Raw genomic sequence first — 18,551 nt, 5'->3', positions numbered from 1 at the left:
AACAGAAATTGAAAACAGAAATTATTTTTACATAAAACAAAACAAACAAAAAAACGCCTTTGAGGCCGAAAATGGCTAACGGTTAATGATAAAGCAAATTTAAAGGTCTTGCGAAATAACATAAAAAATTATTTGAATAATGATATTTTTGATATTTTTCATGATAATATTTTTTGCCCTAAAATTGTGGCTATGGCCAAAAATGTTTTACACTTTTAAAGGAATTGTTTCATCAAGACAACCCCTTTCCATATACCCTATCAGAGCATATGGATGTCATAGAGGGGGCTTCTTTAGAAACCTCCCGCCAACCTACCAGCCAGAGCTACAAACAAAGAGAGACTTTCACTCCAGCAGACCCATGTATTACAGTGTAGGTCTGGCCGGTGGCTGCTGATTGCTGGAAGTTTTTGATCAGCGATCACCGGGCGGGCATCAATCTAAAGTCTGACTAATGTAATAGGTAAATATCATTTTTACAAACGAAATATATTTTACGGATTGCCTACAGGAGAAATTGTACATTATCATTTAATAGATTTTATTTTCTCCAAACTTAAATTCTAGTAAATCATGGAGTTAGTCAAAGGAGGACTAGACATATTGTGATAAATGAAAAAGAGAAGATATTAGGAGATGGGCAAACCACCAGTAATAAACATAAATGCCAATTTTACTAGATAATACCAAATCTTTCTAAATGCATTACATGGAAAAAAAAAATTGGGGGAGAATTGAATCACATAAGGGAGCTGTTGTCTGGTTTACTCTAGATAAAATACTGTAACCAGGCTCATGGACAAAGTCTCACACTGCTGTACATGAGAACCAGGAAACTGCATTTGGAGGCAAACTTCCTAGAGTTACAGGTTCTAGAAAGCTATTACTCGTAGTCCAGACTTTCCCCCACAACATGACACCAAAACTTTGTGCCTGTGATTTTGTGAATGTCATCATTAGAGCTTCAGGCCATGGCATACAGTACACATCATTCATCACTAAGAAGCCATCATTGTCATGAGTACTGTACAATTTGAATCTTAGTATTAAACTACAATAATATTTATAAATCACAGAGAAAACAGAACTATAAAATTTAAAATTACTGAAAAAGGCCATACATCCTCATACAAGGGCAGGTACAAACACCAATTCTCAACAAGATGCAGATAAACCACAATGCAACACTTTTGGCCAAAATATCAACTAATAGCCCATGTTTATCATGGACATTTATCATGGATTTCTTTTCTGGATGCTGCCAGGCCTTGTAATGCTGGGAGAGAACAGTGTGTCCGTCCTTTGTGTGGTAAAGTTAGAAGGTGCTTGGCAGCCCGCCTGATCTAATAGTATGGGCGTAAATAATAGGCTTTAAGCCGGCATGGTGCAATACATGTAACCGCGCGACTGCCACACTTTTAGAAGCTTTATCTGTGTGCGATGATAATACTAAGCAGCCACCCCACTCATGAATAGTAGGTGTGAGGGTGGATATCATCAGTATTTTGCACCTGGGCACTCTTCCTCTATGTAGCATTTGTGGCTTGTCTGCATCCTGCTGGGAACTGGTGTTTGAACCTGCCCTTGTATTAGTAAGTATGGCCTTTTTTAGTGATTATAATATCTATAATTTCACATTTCTACAACTATTAGCATTTTATTGGACACTACTGGATATTTGATAGTATTATGAACTGTTAGAACAATGTTGGATAACTCCATATTTTGCAAGTGAGCACATTCACTTTACAATCATTAGGAGTTTGGAAATATTGGCTCTGCACCTACGTAACACCTGCAAAGATTATATTACACCAATTTTTTTTGTACCTCCTTAATAAAGACAATAAGCCTTGCTACCCAGGTGAATATATATACGGTAAGTATATAATTTTGTGAGTTAGAAACCACATTCTGCAGTCTCCAGATAAAGGACCTATATGAGTATATAATATGTTTTACTCCAGTTTATGGAGGATTAAACTTTATTTTCTCTTTGTTTTTCCTATTTTTGCTTTAATTTCCTTTTTCAGAAACAATTATTTGTGAGTGTGTGTGTGTGTAATAAACCCCCGTTTATTATATTTTAGATAACTCTTTTAAGCCATAGACATATATAAACATATAAAGTCTGTTTTTATTAGAAGCACAATACACCCGACACAACACAAAGAAACTATGAAGTATCAACTAGAATGTACAAGTCATTTCCCAGATTTATTATCTTACTCAATATGCTGAAAAATATACTCTTGTCAATAGTAGATTACAAATTACTGTACTCTAAAGTGAAATTATTGACAACCTTGAGCAAAAAATCCATTGAGGTTTTAGGCATATCCTCCTGAAAGACCATAAGTAAACCTAGTTCCCGAAGAAGCCTTTCAAGAAAGTGAATCTGCTTTATGTTCTGCTCTGGTGGTTTAACCTGACCACTGAAGGCTGAGATCATCAACTAGTGAGTGACACTGTCTATCAATTAGTCAAACTGCTTCTCAGTAAATGAAATGTGACAGCCCCATGTTAGTCATCATACATACAGTTACAAAGCATTAGCTCATGAGGCAACTATTACCTCTGGAAAACTCATAAATCTTTAATATCCCAGATACCTAGTTCTTGAAATGTCATAAAGTACTGGAAAAGGGTTAAAACAAAGCTATTATATATATACATATGGGTATTTGGACAGCTGCCAAGTAGGCTGCCACCAAAGAAACATTCATCCGAATATAAAATGACCTCCAGGCGGACAGGACACTCAGTGTCATGCTAACGGCTCATTGACATTTGTCTGAGTTATCGCAAGTGAATAATTTTTTTCCTGCCACTTCTGGCCTCAATTTGGTTGTTTTAAATGATTTTGTTATAATTGTAATAGAATTTTTTTCTGATTTAAACGCAGTGCTTATTTATGAAGGTAGCAGCTGTTTGGGATAGGATTTCACGAAGTTGATATATTTTCAAATAAAAGTTAATTTACCTTTTGTAACGTCTATGGCCACGGCCCGTCGTTCGGTCGTTAACCTCGACGGCCGTGGCCATGGACAGCTTACCTCCCTGCAGCGTCATCCCCCAGTCAGGCACCGGCACTCACTTTCGGATTCCGAGTGTCTCCGGCGAGCGCGAGCGTGCGCGCCCGCGCGTGAATGGCCTTAAAGGGCCAGTGTGCGCGTTTTTGCAGTAAAACTGCAATCTGGCCCAGGATGCCCTGGGCTATAAAAAGGGCTCTGCTCTTTTCCATTGTTCGTCTTGCTTATGGTCTCCCAGTGTCTTCCAGCCTCCCAGTGTACCTTGCTCCTGTATCCCGTATCCTGTTTCCGTGCTACCTAGTGCTTTTTTATAGGAAACATTTTTCACCCTTTGTTGTAACATATTGTAGATTCCTTAACTTCTAAAAGTAATCGTGAAGTAGTCACCTCTTCGATACGTACTATAGTATGAATTTTTTTATATTGAAAGTAAATGTTCCCCTTTACATATCTCTTTACTAGGGTCAAGGTCCTGTGCTGATACCTTTTACAATGTATCTATATAGGTGTTCTGTTACAGAGTTCCTATTCACCTGCTTGTGTAAACACAGACTAAGTATTAAATGTTAGAACTCTGGCTACCTGCAGGCATCACTAGGGGGAGCTTAAGTGCTTACTGTATACTGATTTATGATTGACTTTAATGAATAAATCATATGCACCTGCTTCTAAGCACCCCTTTGGTGACTACAGGCAGTCAAAATGTTATTATTTAACACTATGCTTACCTATTTTCAATTTTAAAAAATGGTGTTCACGGGTGGACATTAGACATAGGAAACTTGAGTAAAACGTTGTTGTTGTTGTTGTTGTTTTTATTGTATGGTCATTTGTTTAATTTTACTTTTATTACCGCATGGAACAAAGTTATCCAATACCCAAGTGAAAAAGTATCTGCCCTTTAAATAACTCAATCAATCAATCAATCAATCAATCAATCAATCAATCAAATGATCAATTTTAACTGATAGACTCATCTTGCTAAACATTGCATGGCTTCAATGTCTCGAAAGAGTTTTAAAGACTTTAGAGTCTATCAAACCACAATGAGATCCCTTATATCCTAATGGGAAGCTCACTAGCCCCCGCAAATTACTCCAAGGGTGCAGGATCGACTCCAAACAACATCCATTCTTAATGATGAGTCTTAATAAACACAACTGAGACTGATAGGCCTGTTTATTGACTACTGCTAAACAATGCTTGAGGGCAAGAACATCACAGTAACTGCAACTGCATTTTTCTAATAAAGACACATCCCAGTTAGATTTTATAGATGCTAGAGTCATTTTGGTTTCATATATAAATCAATGTGTAGCAGGTGAGATCTAGATCTATTTATCTACTAACAGCAGCTTGTGTGATCGCCTTCACATAAATATCCACCTTGAACACCATTTTGCTTTTTTAATATAAATAGGTCTAAAATTATGTGCTGATTTCTTAAAATATATTTATAGTAGTTGAAGCCAGAATTACTGTCAGAGTAATACATCTAATAACTGTTAGATTTATATTATAGTAATATTATCAAAATGACTGCATTATATTGTTTGATATATGTATTAGAGATGTTTTAGATATCTTTTTAATTGTCTCTTAAATGAATGTATTCCCTATCATCCAAGATAGGGTAAGGATGACATCATCTGGCATTCCAAACTAATGGAATAATAGGAGGAAAGTCATTACCGTTATATGGAAGTATTTTTGGGTGTATACCTATATGTACTTGGCATCATCTGATTAGTTAATGTATGTTAAGTGAAAGCATGAACCTATAAATAAAGGCTCCATTCACAGCCATTTTATATTTCTGTACATCAAACCATTGTATGTGCAATCTCTCCTGATCGGTCATTTTTGTAAATATGAATGAATCCTGGACAAATTCTGTTATGGAGAAAAGGAACTCAAGAGTGATGGGGATTAATCTCACAGTTGGAGGGAGATCTCATCAAAACCCGCCTGATCCAAAACTAGCATGGAATTTCCCATTGGAGAAAGGGAGAGAAAAACCCTCTCTCCCTCTCTCTGTTGGGTAAGTCCCTTTCAGGTCTTTTGGGCAGCAGAGAATCTCTGTGAATTTGTCTGGGATGCTGTACTTGTTATATGTGTGTGCTTTAGTGTGTGATTGAAATATGAGGGGAATAGCTGTTTGTCTCTGTAAGTGTCTACATTGTGCTGTGCAAGGTAATGATGTATATAGATATATGCTTCTGTTAATGTAGGATATGAAACATATCTGAGTCAGTAGAATAGTCCTCTTCAGTATGGTGTTAAAAGGGATTATCCCACCACAACTTCTATTACTAAGCTCTCCAGGACTGCCAGGGCCGCCATCAGGGGGGTATTACTGGTACTCCCGTCAGGGGCCCGGCCACATGGATGAAGTAAAAGGGGCCCGCCGGGCTGCCGTCGCCCCCCCTCGGACTGTTGCCCCCCCCCTCGCAACGCTCACGGGCCCCCCTCGCAACGCCCGCGGCTCCCCCCTAGCGACACCCCTTTAGCGACACTCCCCTAGCAACACTCGCGGCAGCCCCTGCATACCTGTTGTAGCTTCACTGGAGGGGAAGATACAGCATGTGCTGAAGCTGCGTGTGGAGATCCCGCCCCCCAGCTCCTCTACACTGCCGACAGGACATGCAGGCTGGTGAGTATGTTCCCCTATCCATTCTGATTCCCATCCCCCTGACCCCATTTGTAGATTGTATAAAGTTGGTTAAAAAATTTTTTGGTATTTTTTCATTTTCCTAGCGCTTTTTTGCCGCGATTTTCGTAATCGCGGCAAAAATGGCGCAGTTTTGCCGCGATTATATAAAAATCGCGGCAAAACCGCGTGATTTGTGCCGCAATTACGAAAATTGCATAAAAAAAAGATACAAAACATGAAAAGTGCTGTTAGGCTATATTCTCACAGTGCGGTCAAGTCACGTTTTTTTGCAAAAATTGTGGCAAAAAAATGGGATTTCACCGCACTGTGTAACTAGACTAAGGCCTTATTCAGACGGCCGCATTCGGTCCGTGACATACGGAGCGTGTATCGGCTGTATCTCACAGGCTGACCACAATTCATGGTGCCGGACTCCTAGCATCATAGTTATCAGTGTTGCTGGGAGTCCCTGCCTCTCTGCGGGAATACTGTCCCATACTGTAATGATGCTTTCAGTACGGGACCGGGGACAGTATTCCCACGGGAAGGGAGGGACTATGATCATAGATAACTGTGATGCTAGAAACCCCGCTCCCTGAACTGTGGTCGGTCCGGGAAATATGGCCGATACACGGTCCTTATATCACAGACCGAACATGGACATCTGAATAAGCCACTTACTTATTTTTGGTGCGGATTGTGCACCGAAAATTCACTACAAATGACAATATAAGGCCTTATTTACACGAACGGGTTATACGTCCGTGATATTTATTACGTCGCACGGACTTATGTTAGTGAATGGGGCCGCTCAGACTGTCAGTGAATTTCACGCAGCGTGTGTGCGCTGTGTAAAACTCACGACATGTCATATACTTGCCCGTGTTTCGCGCAGCACACACCCATTGAAGTCATTGGGTGCGTGCAAATCGTGCACGGCACACGGAAGCACTTCCGGGTGACGCGCGTGATTCGCGCTACACAGGGCCGCCATCAGGGGGGTATTAGGGGTACTAGTGTAGGGGGCACGGCCAAACTTAATTGAAAGGGGGGCCCGGCAACTGCCGCGACTTGCCTTTGGTAGAAAAAAACAGGCCCCTGCAATGGGGCCTGTTCTTTTCACCAAAACAATGTCGTGAGCTGCGGGCCCCCCTCTCGTCAAACACCGCCGTGAGCTGCGGGCCCCCCTCTCATCACCGCCGCGAAACACCGCTTGCGCGCGTGAACGACCGCAAGCTCGCACCCGCGCGCGCATGACCGCGCCCACGCGCGAACGACCAGGCACGCTGCTGAGAGGGAGGCGGTGCGCCCGCAACACAAGTCCGATCTACGGGGAAGGACAGCCACACAGGGACAGCGGCGCACAGTTTACTTACCTGCTGGCCCGCCTCCGACTCCGCCTCCTCGTCCTCCGCCTCCTCGTCCGACTCCGCCTCCTCGTCGTCCTCCTCGTCCGACTCCGCCTCGTCCTCCTTCTCCAGAGTGTAGCTGCGTAAGGAGAGGGGGAGGAGTCTAGTTGTTGCGCGGCGGCAGGAGTTCTACGATCCCCGCCATTTTCTGGAGCCTGGAGGTCAAGGACGACATCTGGACCGAAGACATCGCCTGAAGAGGACTGGAGTGGGAGCAGCTCTTCTGACACGGTGAGTAAAGTGTCTCAAAGTGCTGTTTATGTATGGCCCTGTTCACACAGAGTATTTTGCAGGCCGAAAAAATCTGCCTCAAAATTCCTTAAAGAATTTTGAGGCAGATTTTGACCTGCCCACACTATCTTGCCGCGTTTTTTGCTGCGTTTTTTGCCCGCTGCGATTGAGGACAGCAGACAAAAAACGCAGCGAAAAATGCATTTTCTGCCTCCCATTGATTTCGATGGGAGGTCAGAGGCGGAACCGCGGCAAGAAAGGACGTGCTGCTTTTTCTTTTTTCCGCGACTGGCTCCCATTGATTTCAGATTAAATCAATGGGAGGCGGTTTTGGAAGTTGTTTGGTGCTGATTCTGACGCAGTGTCCGAGTCAATATCAAGGCCCAAAAACTCTGTGAACTGGGCCTTATTGTTAGGGCTTATTCAGACGTACGTGTAATACATCCGTGCAACGCGCGTGATTTTCACGCGCCTCGCACGGACCTATGTTACTCTATGGGGCCGTGCCGACTGTCAGTGATTTTCACTCTGCTGCGACTGTAATACGCTGCGGATTTTCCACAATAAAATGTGTTGCATAAAATCTGCAGTGTTCATGCCTAGTGTGTTCCTACCCTAAGGCCGGATTTACACGAGCGTGTGCTTTTTGCGTGGCGTTTTGCGCATGCAAAAGGTCCATAACAGCTCCGTGTGTCAGCAGCGTATGATGCGCGGCTGCGTGATTTTCGCGCAGCCGCCATCATTATGACACTCTGTTTGTATGTTTGTAGCTCGTGGTGCTTTTCTGTTTTCATTCATAGTTTTTACTGCTGCGGAAGTGCTGGGCGTGATTTTCACGCACCCATTGACTTCAATGGGTGCGTGATGCGTGAACAATGCACAAATATAGGACATGTCGTGAGTTTTACGCAGCGGACACACGGACACACGCTGCGTGAAAATCACTGACAGTCTGCACGGCCCCATAGAGTAACATAGGTCCGTGCGAGGCGCGTGAAAATCACGCACGTTGCACGGATGTATTACACGTTCATCTGAATAAGCCCTAACAATAAGGCCCAGTTCACAGAGTTTTTGGGCCTTGATATTGACTCGGACACTGCGTCAGAATCAGCACCAAAGAACTTCCAAAACCGCCTCCCATTGATTTAATCTGAAATCAATGGGAGCCAGTCGCGGAAAAAAGAAAAAGCAGCACGTCCTTTCTTGCCGCGGTTCTGCCTCTGACCTGCCATCGAAATCAATGGGAGGCAGAAAATGCATTTTTCCCTGCGTTTTTTGTCTGCTGTCCTCAATCGCCGCGGGCAAAAAACGCGGCAAGATAGTTTGGGCAGGTCAAAATCTGCCTCAAAATTCGGTGCGCAGTTCGCGGGTGCGCATGCGCGGGAGTTTGCGGGTGCGCGCGATCGGTCGCACGGGCGGCAGTGTTTGACGGCCCCCATGACGACCCCCATGCTACCCAGGGCCGCCATCAGGGGTGGTATTATGGGTACTGATGTGAGAGGCCCGGCCAAACCTAATTGAAAGGGGGGCCCGCAGCTCACGACATTCTTTTGGTGAAAAAAACAAGCCCCATTGCAGGGGCCTGTTTTTTTTTTCTACCAAAGGCAAGTCGCGGCAGTTGCCGGGCCCCCCTTTCAATTAGGTTTGGCCGGGCCTCTCACATCAGTACCCATAATACCCCCCCTGATGGCGGCCCTGGGTACCATGATATGGTGCTGGACGGAGTACCGTTAACAGGCGGTGCCACGGTAGGGGGGCCCAGAAAATTTAGCTGTAGGGGGCCCTGAAATTCCTGATGGCGGCCCTGAGGACTGCTAGTAATCCTCACATTAAGGGTTAATAGTAAATAATGCTATACATAGCTGAACTTTAGAAAAGGTGGGAGGGAAACAAAGGGAGTAGATGTTGTGGTACTACAAGACTCAGTTTCTTGCATTCGCCTCATCCTGATTGGTCCTCCCACAGCTGCCTTATCTCTTCTTGAAGAGATTCTGTTACACAGCACATCCATATATGTGTGTTCTTATCCCCCTTCCCCCTCCCCTTCTGAAAGTCTGGGAATGTCTTTGTTCAGCGTCGTCTGTATCTTTATTGTAAAGTAATAGTTTTAAGTGGGTATTGGCATTTGTAAATTTTCTAATATTTTGGTTGAACCAGAATAAGGTCATACATTTGTATGTAACATTTAATTGTCAAATGTTTGTAAGGTAAAAATTGGTCCCCAGAATGGATAGCTGCTGCAGTGTGTTCTTGTTATGTATTATATCTGTGTTTAAAATATTGATTCCAGAAAGTCAGGAAGCCATCCCAAAGGAAATTTAAAAAAAAAGTTCCAGGTTAATGGAAATTTAGGTTCAAATTTCCAGGATAGGGGAATTTTTAAAGGGGAACTTAAGGTGAATTAGTTCCAGGAATAGAATAGAGGTCTGGATTAAAATGGGCTCACTAAATAGCAAATTAGGTTCTAAGGGCCAGGAAAAGGCGAGGAGAAACAGGGCTATGGATATAGTGAGACCACAGAAGGAAGGATGGGCAGTAGAAGGAATAAGGAATAAGGGTTTGGAGGAAAGTAAATATGTAGAAAGTGATGCTGTAAATGAGAGGGACAAACTTGATTAGAAGTGTCAGAGAAAGTAATGAAAAGTAAAGGGGAAAATGTTGTAGTAGAACCAGATATAAAACACACAAGGTCAGAAATCTGAAAAAAAAAACACTGCAGCTAGAGGTACAGCTGGAGATAGATCTACCACTGATAGTCACCCCCCCCCCCCCATTGATACCTCAGATACCTGAACCTCCACTTCCCCAGGACAGGAACAGGTTATATCCCCACCCTATCCCTAACTCGGGTATCAATATGGAAAAGACTATAAGGGAAGGATCCCGGTTGTATCCAAATGTCTACAGAGGGTTGGAGTACCCCATAGATAGACAATGTAATCCTATGAATGCATTCTTTGGTTGAGAAATGTAGAAATGCCAGACCACTAGGGGATAATTAATGTTGGGGTGCTTGCTCTCATGGACCCAACCTGAACATCTGGCTATGACAAGTAAATTGCAGGATGCTACGGAATTGAGGGAAAAATTTATGGGAGGAGTAAACTGGAATGTATTCGGATACCTGTGGAACAAACAACTTTGGTCCTAAGAGCATTAGAAGAGCAGGATGTAAGACAGGGAGGGGCAAATAAACCCCAGCCCATCATGATTAATCTAGTCCCAGACATCCAGAGCAATGCCAGACTGTGTAGAAGTAAATGGTATAATGAAATTATGTTTGTAACATTTGTTGTGGTACATGAGTTCCCCTGGCTTACAAAACTGTGTGACTGCTTCTTATCCCTTTATTTCTTGCTTTCCTCGTTAGGCTGGCTACCTAATGCTCTATTCTTTCTCTCCTTTATGTTTTGTCACCTGGGAACAATGTACCAAAACGAAGGAAATACTCCCAACAATATGAACCGATATGTTAAACTATTAGTGTTTCTGTGTAACTATTTCACTTACCTGCACTGGTGCAGCTGCAGCAGGTTATACTCTGAGCGTATAAGAGACCGGCCTGCAGCGACTAGTCTAGTTATAGTGAAATCTGCATGGGATTGTAGAAGTTTTGTTGTTATGAAAGAACTCATGAAACAGCAATCAGAGGTAGATGAGAGTGGAGACTGAGAGGTGCAGTGTTAACATGATGGGAGTCTATGGAATTGCAACATCCTGATGTTTAAGGATTTTGTTGTATAAATTCAGGTTGTACCAGACTAAGGATATGATGACTTGGAAAAAGGCAAAAAAATTTCACTTGACAGCTGAGGAATTGACAACACTTCAGCAGCTAAAGGAGGAAATTTTTAGCTACATCAGCTTTAGGCATACCAGATTACATGAAACCCTTTAAACTCTTTTGTCATGAGGCAAAGGAACATGCACAAGGTGTCCTTACACAACGACATGGGTCTAAACAAACACCATTGGGGTACTACTCTGTACATCTAGACCCCGTGATCAGAGGGGCACCGTCATGCATCAAAGCAGTAGCAGCAGCAGAACTTTAAAAGATAAAGTAGCAGATATTGTACTTGAGAGCCCTCTGACCATCCAGGTATCACATACAGTATAGGACATGTTGTCACAGGATAAAATATCTATCAGCTGCAAGACTTACAAAATATGAGGTACCATTACTTACACCCCCCAACCTCACCATCAAAAGACAGTTCTGAACCCAGCATCATTACTTCCGCTTGGTCCAGAAGAGGGGAATGAAGAATGGGATGAAAGGCTAGAACAGAAAGAAGAGGCCCATGAGAAAGCATTGGATGGAGCAGAACATGAAGCTGATAGTCACATAAGATTGGGAATTAGGAAGAAAGGTGATAATAAAATACCACACACATTTTTCTTATTTGATGATCCAGATGACATACAGGATTGTTTAGAATTAATGAAACAAGAAGCAAATGCACTTGATAATGTGGTGAAAACACCCAATGTTAATGCAGATCTTGAGCTTTTTGTAGATGGATCCTGATCATATCACAACGGAGAACCCAAGACAGGATATGCCGTTACCACCTTGTATGAAAGATTGAGGACGCAGAGCAGAAGGCACTCACTACAGCGTGTAAACGGGCCGAGGGTCATACTGTAAGCTTTTATACAGTCTCGAGGTATGCTTTTGGTGTTGCACATGATTATGGCCCAATTTGGAGAAGCAGGGATTTTGTTGGCTTATCAGGAAAACCTGTGAAAAACAATGATGCTGTAGCAGCCCTATAAAGTGCCTTACAGATACCTAAAAAGGCAGCCATTATAAAACTCCACGACCACTCTGGTTGCAGCTTAGGCTTTCTGATACAGATCTGTAAATCCCTTGCATAGACATAAACGTAAATGATAAATTCCTTGCTGCTGTCAACACTTACTAGAGAGAGGTTAGAATATTACTGCATACTGTATATACATTGAACTCCATGATAAAATGGGATGCAAAAAGCTCCTAAGCTCCCACTGGTGATAGTTGCGGGCTTAATCAGCATGGAATTTTTTACCTAAAAAATTGTTAAATTACCACACATTTGTTCCATGAATGAGCACAAAGATAGTGAATATTGGTATATAACAGATTCCCTCAATGGGAAATGATAATTTATTTAATCAAGCAAACAAGGAGTAGCAGCCCCTTTTACCCTCTGCAAAGATTTATTAATCTCATCTTTCCTATGTCCCCTGAGGATACTCTGGTTTACAAGATGGAATAGCAACCCATTAAGTATGTTGGAAAATCAAACCATCCTAATGGAAGCAATAAGTCATTGAAAGGGAGTGGATCGTTCATCTGCTGAGTGGACAAGGAGAACACACCAGAAATTTATTTCCAAATAGAATTTTAGACCAGCAATATATAAGACAAATATGATGTATGTTTATCTATTCCAAAGTTCAAATAAGAAGCATTAATTTTAATGTTGCTATCATGAACTGAAGAAGAAAAACAACCTGACTGCTTAGTCTTTTTTCAATAGGTTTTGTCACTGCCTGAACCTTCCAGCGGATGTAATGTTCTCAATGCTGTGAGTGGTGGCATGTACAGACATTTACTAACAATAGAAACAGTGTGATAACAATACTTAATAATTAGACAATTATTGGCTTTTCTCAAAGATGCCCGAGGCTGCAGCCTCTAGCTTCATATCCCGTTTCTTTCTGTTTTAAACACCGTTGGGTGCCCAGAGGAATAGATAAAAAGTGTGAATCTTGATTGCATTCCTGCTATTGAATAGATTTACCAAATTCTTCAGAACTGTTTACTGAATCAATCTGCTTGTCCCTCCAAGGTAAAACTCTCGTATGATAGTAAAGGATAACTGGAAAAAAAAGTTTTTCATTAGATTAAATTTTATGCAAGTGCCAAAAGCAATGCAAATTTGATAGCCAAATAGGTGTATGGAAGCACCAACAGACATCCAGATTCTGATCTATAACTGAATAGGAGAACTTACATATTTGTTGAGCTACTACTTTAATAAATTCTACTGCAATAAAGATGGCAGGGTGGCAGCCGGCGAAACATACCTTAGGGGAGCTCCAATTTTTTGTCCTTTTTCTCCTATATTCTATTACAAGTATGGCTCTGCCTGCCATTGGGAGCAATCAAAATTGACTGTCATTTCAATGTAATTCTAAAATGCAAACCTGTTGAAGTCAGTAGAGCGGCTGCACTTTATAGAAAGTCATTTTTTAGTATATTTGCTTTTTAAAATCTGTATATGATTGATGCAGCGGGCAGGCTGTAATAAAAGAGTGCACCACCTCTCTCCTACTTAAGGCTGGGTTCCCACATAGCATAAACGCTGCAGAATTTCCGCAACGGGATTGTGTGCGGAAATTCTGCAGTATTTACAGTAGCAGCAAAGTGTATGAGATTCAGAAAATCTCACGCCCACGCTGCGTTTTTGTTGATTTTCCATTGCGGGTTTTCCCCATTGAATTCAGTGGGGATGCAAAACCCGCAACAGAAAGCCAAGTGTTGCAACTTTTGCGGTGTATTCGCAGCGATTACGCCGCAAAAATCGCAACTACAGAAAATTTTAAAATCATACTTTCCCAGAATGCCCTCCTCAGTTCCTGCAGTCTGGCCTCCTGGGATAATGTTGCATTCCATGTGACTGCTGCAGCCAACCATAGGCTGCAGCGGTAGTCACATGGGATGATACGTCATCCCAGGAGGCTGGCCTGAATGACTTCAGAGGCCGGCCTCCTGGGATGACGTTACATCCCATCTGACCGCCAATCAGAGGCTGCAGTGGTCACATGGGCTACAGCGTCATCCAGGGAGGTCGGACCGGACTGCAATGGAGGGACGTGTCACCATAACAATGACCTATGTAAGTATGAGCGTATTTTATCGCTGCCCTCGCAGCAGAAATTCCGACCAAAAAACAAACCGCAGGGTGGTGCGGTTTTCGGATGGAATGTACAGTGGGTTCCAGGTCGGATATGCTGCGTGGTGGTTTTTACGCAGCGTATCCGTCCCGTGGGAACCCGGCCTAAAGTTGTGAGAACCTTGCTGCAGGGATGAGAATGGTAAGTCCACTGCACAGTTCTTGACAGTCCCAGTGTTCTCAGAGATTGTGTACAGTCCCTGACAATTTTTTATTTCTAGTAATTTATCTCTAAATAATACAGCCGTACAGTTATCAAATAACACCACTATACAAGAAACAAATATTATCACCATACTGAATACCTTCATACTGTTACTGAATAATACTTAGTATACTAAGACGGGCATTACTGGGCAATGATACTACTATACAAAGACCAATATTACCATGATACAATGACCATAAAGTGGCAGATTCCAGTCCTGCACAGGAGCTCTGCAGACCATATAAGTGATTACAGTACAGTTACATCCAGTGACTCTCAGACTATGTCTTCTCTGATTGGAGTCGTTCACTTTTCCTTTTCCTGACCATCTGGCCCAGACAACCATGAAGACCTGTTCAAACCATGACTCGACTCTGCAGTATTTAATACACAAACATCTTTGGTACCTCTCTTTTCTATCACCCCCCACTCTTATACACGAACTCCCCATCCAAAGTACCCCAGAAAGTAATAGTGCCAAAATAGAAATAATGCCCCCCCCTTGGTGCCCTACACAGTAATAACACCACCCTTATATGTCCCACACAGTAATATAGCCCCCCAAAAAGGTAATAGTGCCCCCTTCAGGCTCCACACAGTAATAGTGCTCCTTTTATTGCCTCACACAGTAAGGCTGGGTTCACACAACCTATTTTCAGACGTAAACGAGGCGTATTGTGCCTAGTTTTACGTCTGAAAATAGGGCTACAATACGTCGGCAAACATCTGCCCATTCATTTGAATGGGTTTGCCGACATACTGTGCAGACAATCTGTCATTTACGCGTCGTCGTTTGACAGCTGTCAAACGACGACGTGTAAAAATACAGCCTCGTCAAAAGAAGTGCAGGACACTTCTTTCAGACGTAATTTGAGCCGTTCTTCATTGAACTCAATGAAGCACAGCTCAAAATGTACGGCTGTCAGAGAAGCCTCGCAAAATGCGAGGAGGAGCAATTGCGGCTGAAACGAGGCAGCTGTTCTCTCCTGAAAACAGTCTGTCATTTCAGCCGTAAAAGCCAGCTAGCGTGTGCACATACCCTAATAGTGCCCCCACACAGTAAAAGTGACCCTGTTGGACCCCCACACACCCAGTAACAATGCCCCTTTGAGCCTTATACGATAGTTATGTTCCCTCTTTGTGCCCCCACATAGTAGAGGTCCATCTTTGTGCCCCCACACATTGGTAGTCCTCTTTTCAGTACTTAGGACTTTTAGTCTAACCTCCCCCTTAATAGTGCTCTTTTTGCGCCAATGAAAATATAAAAACCTAAACTCACCTCTCCTTATTCCCACGAAGAGCATCTGGCGCCTATTAGTGTCTCTGCTGTCAACGGCTCAGTACAGGTGGCGCAATGCTGTGACATCATCATCCCCAGCATGTTCCGAACCTCTCTTAGGTCACAGGCCTAAAGCAGCCTGTGGCTTACGACAGTAAGTGGCAGGGCAGGGATCCAATAGCTCTCTTCTCTGCCATTGTTTTCAACTGGATTCACGTCCTTAGGACGTGGATACAAGTGGCGCACACCAGTGGCGTAACTACCGCCGTAGCAGCAGTAGCGGCTGCTACGGGGCCCGCGGCATGAGGGGGCCCGTGTCGCCCGCCGGCACGGGCCCCCACCATGGCCGGAGGCTCCGCTAGCAGCCGCTATGGCTGCTACATCGGGACGCCACTGAACACTACGGCAGAGCAGGGAGGTATTTCCCCGCTCTGCCATTTACTGGTTCCCGACCGCTGGCTGTATTTTTACGGCCAGCGGTCAGGGACGGGTCCTTAAAACCCGAGCCATAGACTTTCTACGGCTCGGGTTTTAACTTGCTGCCCGCGCGATCGGGCAGCTGAATGTCGGGTCTCCGGCTGTCAGTGACTGCCGGGGACACTGAGGAGAGGATAGAAGCAGCTTTCGCTGCTTCTGTCTTCTCTGATCACTTGTACACAGCGCTCAATGCGCGCTGTGTACAGGAATAGAGACAGCAGCAGCGGCGCTGTCTCTATTCCTCCCGGTGATCATGTGACTGGTCACATGATCGCCGGGTGCCGTTAGTGACAGACTGCTGCTGGGTCTTACTAGACCCAGCACAGCCCTATTAGTGACAATCGTCACTATGAGAGGGCTGATTTCCCCTGTAACTGGGGCTGCCGTGCAGCTCCAGTTACAGTGGAAAAACATGGTGTAAAAGAGAGAAAAAATATATATAAAGTTCCCCAAAGGTCTTCTTTGACCTTTGGGGGACAGAACATAGTAACAAAAAAATAGTAAAGTAAAGTGCAAAAAAAATGTAAATAATAAATACACATAAAATACCCACCCCCAAAAAAAAACGTTCCCCCCCGCCAATCATTGTTGTAACGCTAGCGCTGGCCCAATTACCCTAATATAGACATGTAATATATTAAAATTTACGGTAGACAATGACGGTCACAAATAAAAGGTCTATTTTAGGGTAAAACTATGTTATTACCAAAAAAAAAATAGCTGAAATGTAAAAAAGCTTATTTTTTTACTGTTATTTTCAAACTTTATGAATAAAAATTCTAAAATAGCAAAAAAGGTGTGCATAAAAACGATAAAAAATGAAACCTGCATTGTCTACGGAAAAAACGTCGCAAAAATCACGTTGTTAGCCCAACAAATAAAAAAGTTATAGCCATTTAACTAACACGTGCTAAAAAGGGCTAAACGGTGTCTGGTCCTGAAGGCGCAAAACAGAGCAAAATACATGTATCCCCCTCTCCATAGGACATGAATCCCCTCTCCACAGGATCTCCACAGGACATGTATTCCCTCTCCACAGGACATGTATCCCCTCTCCACAGGATATCCACAGGACATGTATCCCCTCTCCACAGGACATGTATCCCCTCTCCACAGGATATCCACAGGATACGGGATACATGTGTGATCGCTGGCAGCGATAGGGAGAACGGGGGACTGAAAGTCCCCTGAAGTTCTCCATCACAAACCTCGGACTTCCGGGGTCTGTGTCGGCACCTCCGTAGAAATGAATGGAGCGCCGGTCGTGCTTGTGCCGCATGCGTGACCAGCGCTCCTTTCATTTTTATTGAGCTGCGCAGACGCCGGAAGTCCGAGGTTTGTCATGGAGAAGTTCAGGGGACTTTCAGTCCCCCGTTCTCCCTATTTCTGCCAGCGATCACTCATGTATCCCCTATCCTGTGGAGATCCTGTGGAGAGGGGATACATGTATTTTGTAGGACACACTGTAGGTCGCATTTTTTTGGGAGAGGGGACGCTGTATGGCGTTCCCTACAGGGGGGGGGACGCTGTATGGCGTTCCCTACAGGGGGGGAGCTGTATAGCGTTCCCTACAGGGGGGGAGCTGTATTGGGTTCCCTACAGGGGGGGAGCTGTATGGCGTTCTCTACAGGGGGGGGCTGTATGGCGTTCTCTACAGGGGGGGGCTGTATGGCGTTCTCTACAGGGGGGGGCTGTATGGCGTTATCTACAGGGGGGCTGTATGGCGTTCTCTACAGGGGGATGTATGGCGCTATCTACAGAGGGGGGGCTGTATGGCATTAGCTACAGGGGGGGCTGTAAAAAAGGCACTATCTACAAGGGGGGGGGGGTTGTGTGACACCCAGGGGAGGGGGGGCCCCAGTCAAAAGTTTGCTATGGGGCCCAGTCTTTCCTAGTTACGCCCCTGGCGCACACTCAGGGCATCGGGCTGAGTGTCCCACTGCCAACACGGCCCATCTGCGAGATGGCCAGTCCAGCCCTGTAGCACTAGACAGATAAAAGGTCAACAAATCAGTTGTCATTCATGGATATTATAAATTAGACTTTGAGAACACGTTTGCATTTTTGTATGTGGCATTTTCATTAATTAAATTGAAAGCTAGTAATTTATCTTCTATTTTGTCACAGTTACAGAAGCTTAATAACTATAGCTGCATTAGCACAGTTCCGAATCAGTCACTCTATATCCATGGCTGGTAATAAATAAAAGCTCTGGCATCTATTTCCCCATGTGTCATTGGGCGCAGCCGACTGCAGCCACAACATCTCTGTTTTCTATTGATTCCTGGAAACCTTAGGCTAAGTTCACACACTGC

The sequence above is a fragment of the Rhinoderma darwinii genome, chromosome 1 (assembly GCF_050947455.1).
Source record: "Rhinoderma darwinii isolate aRhiDar2 chromosome 1, aRhiDar2.hap1, whole genome shotgun sequence".
Taxonomy (NCBI): domain Eukaryota; kingdom Metazoa; phylum Chordata; class Amphibia; order Anura; family Rhinodermatidae; genus Rhinoderma; species Rhinoderma darwinii.
This window is presented reverse-complemented; position numbering follows the sequence as displayed.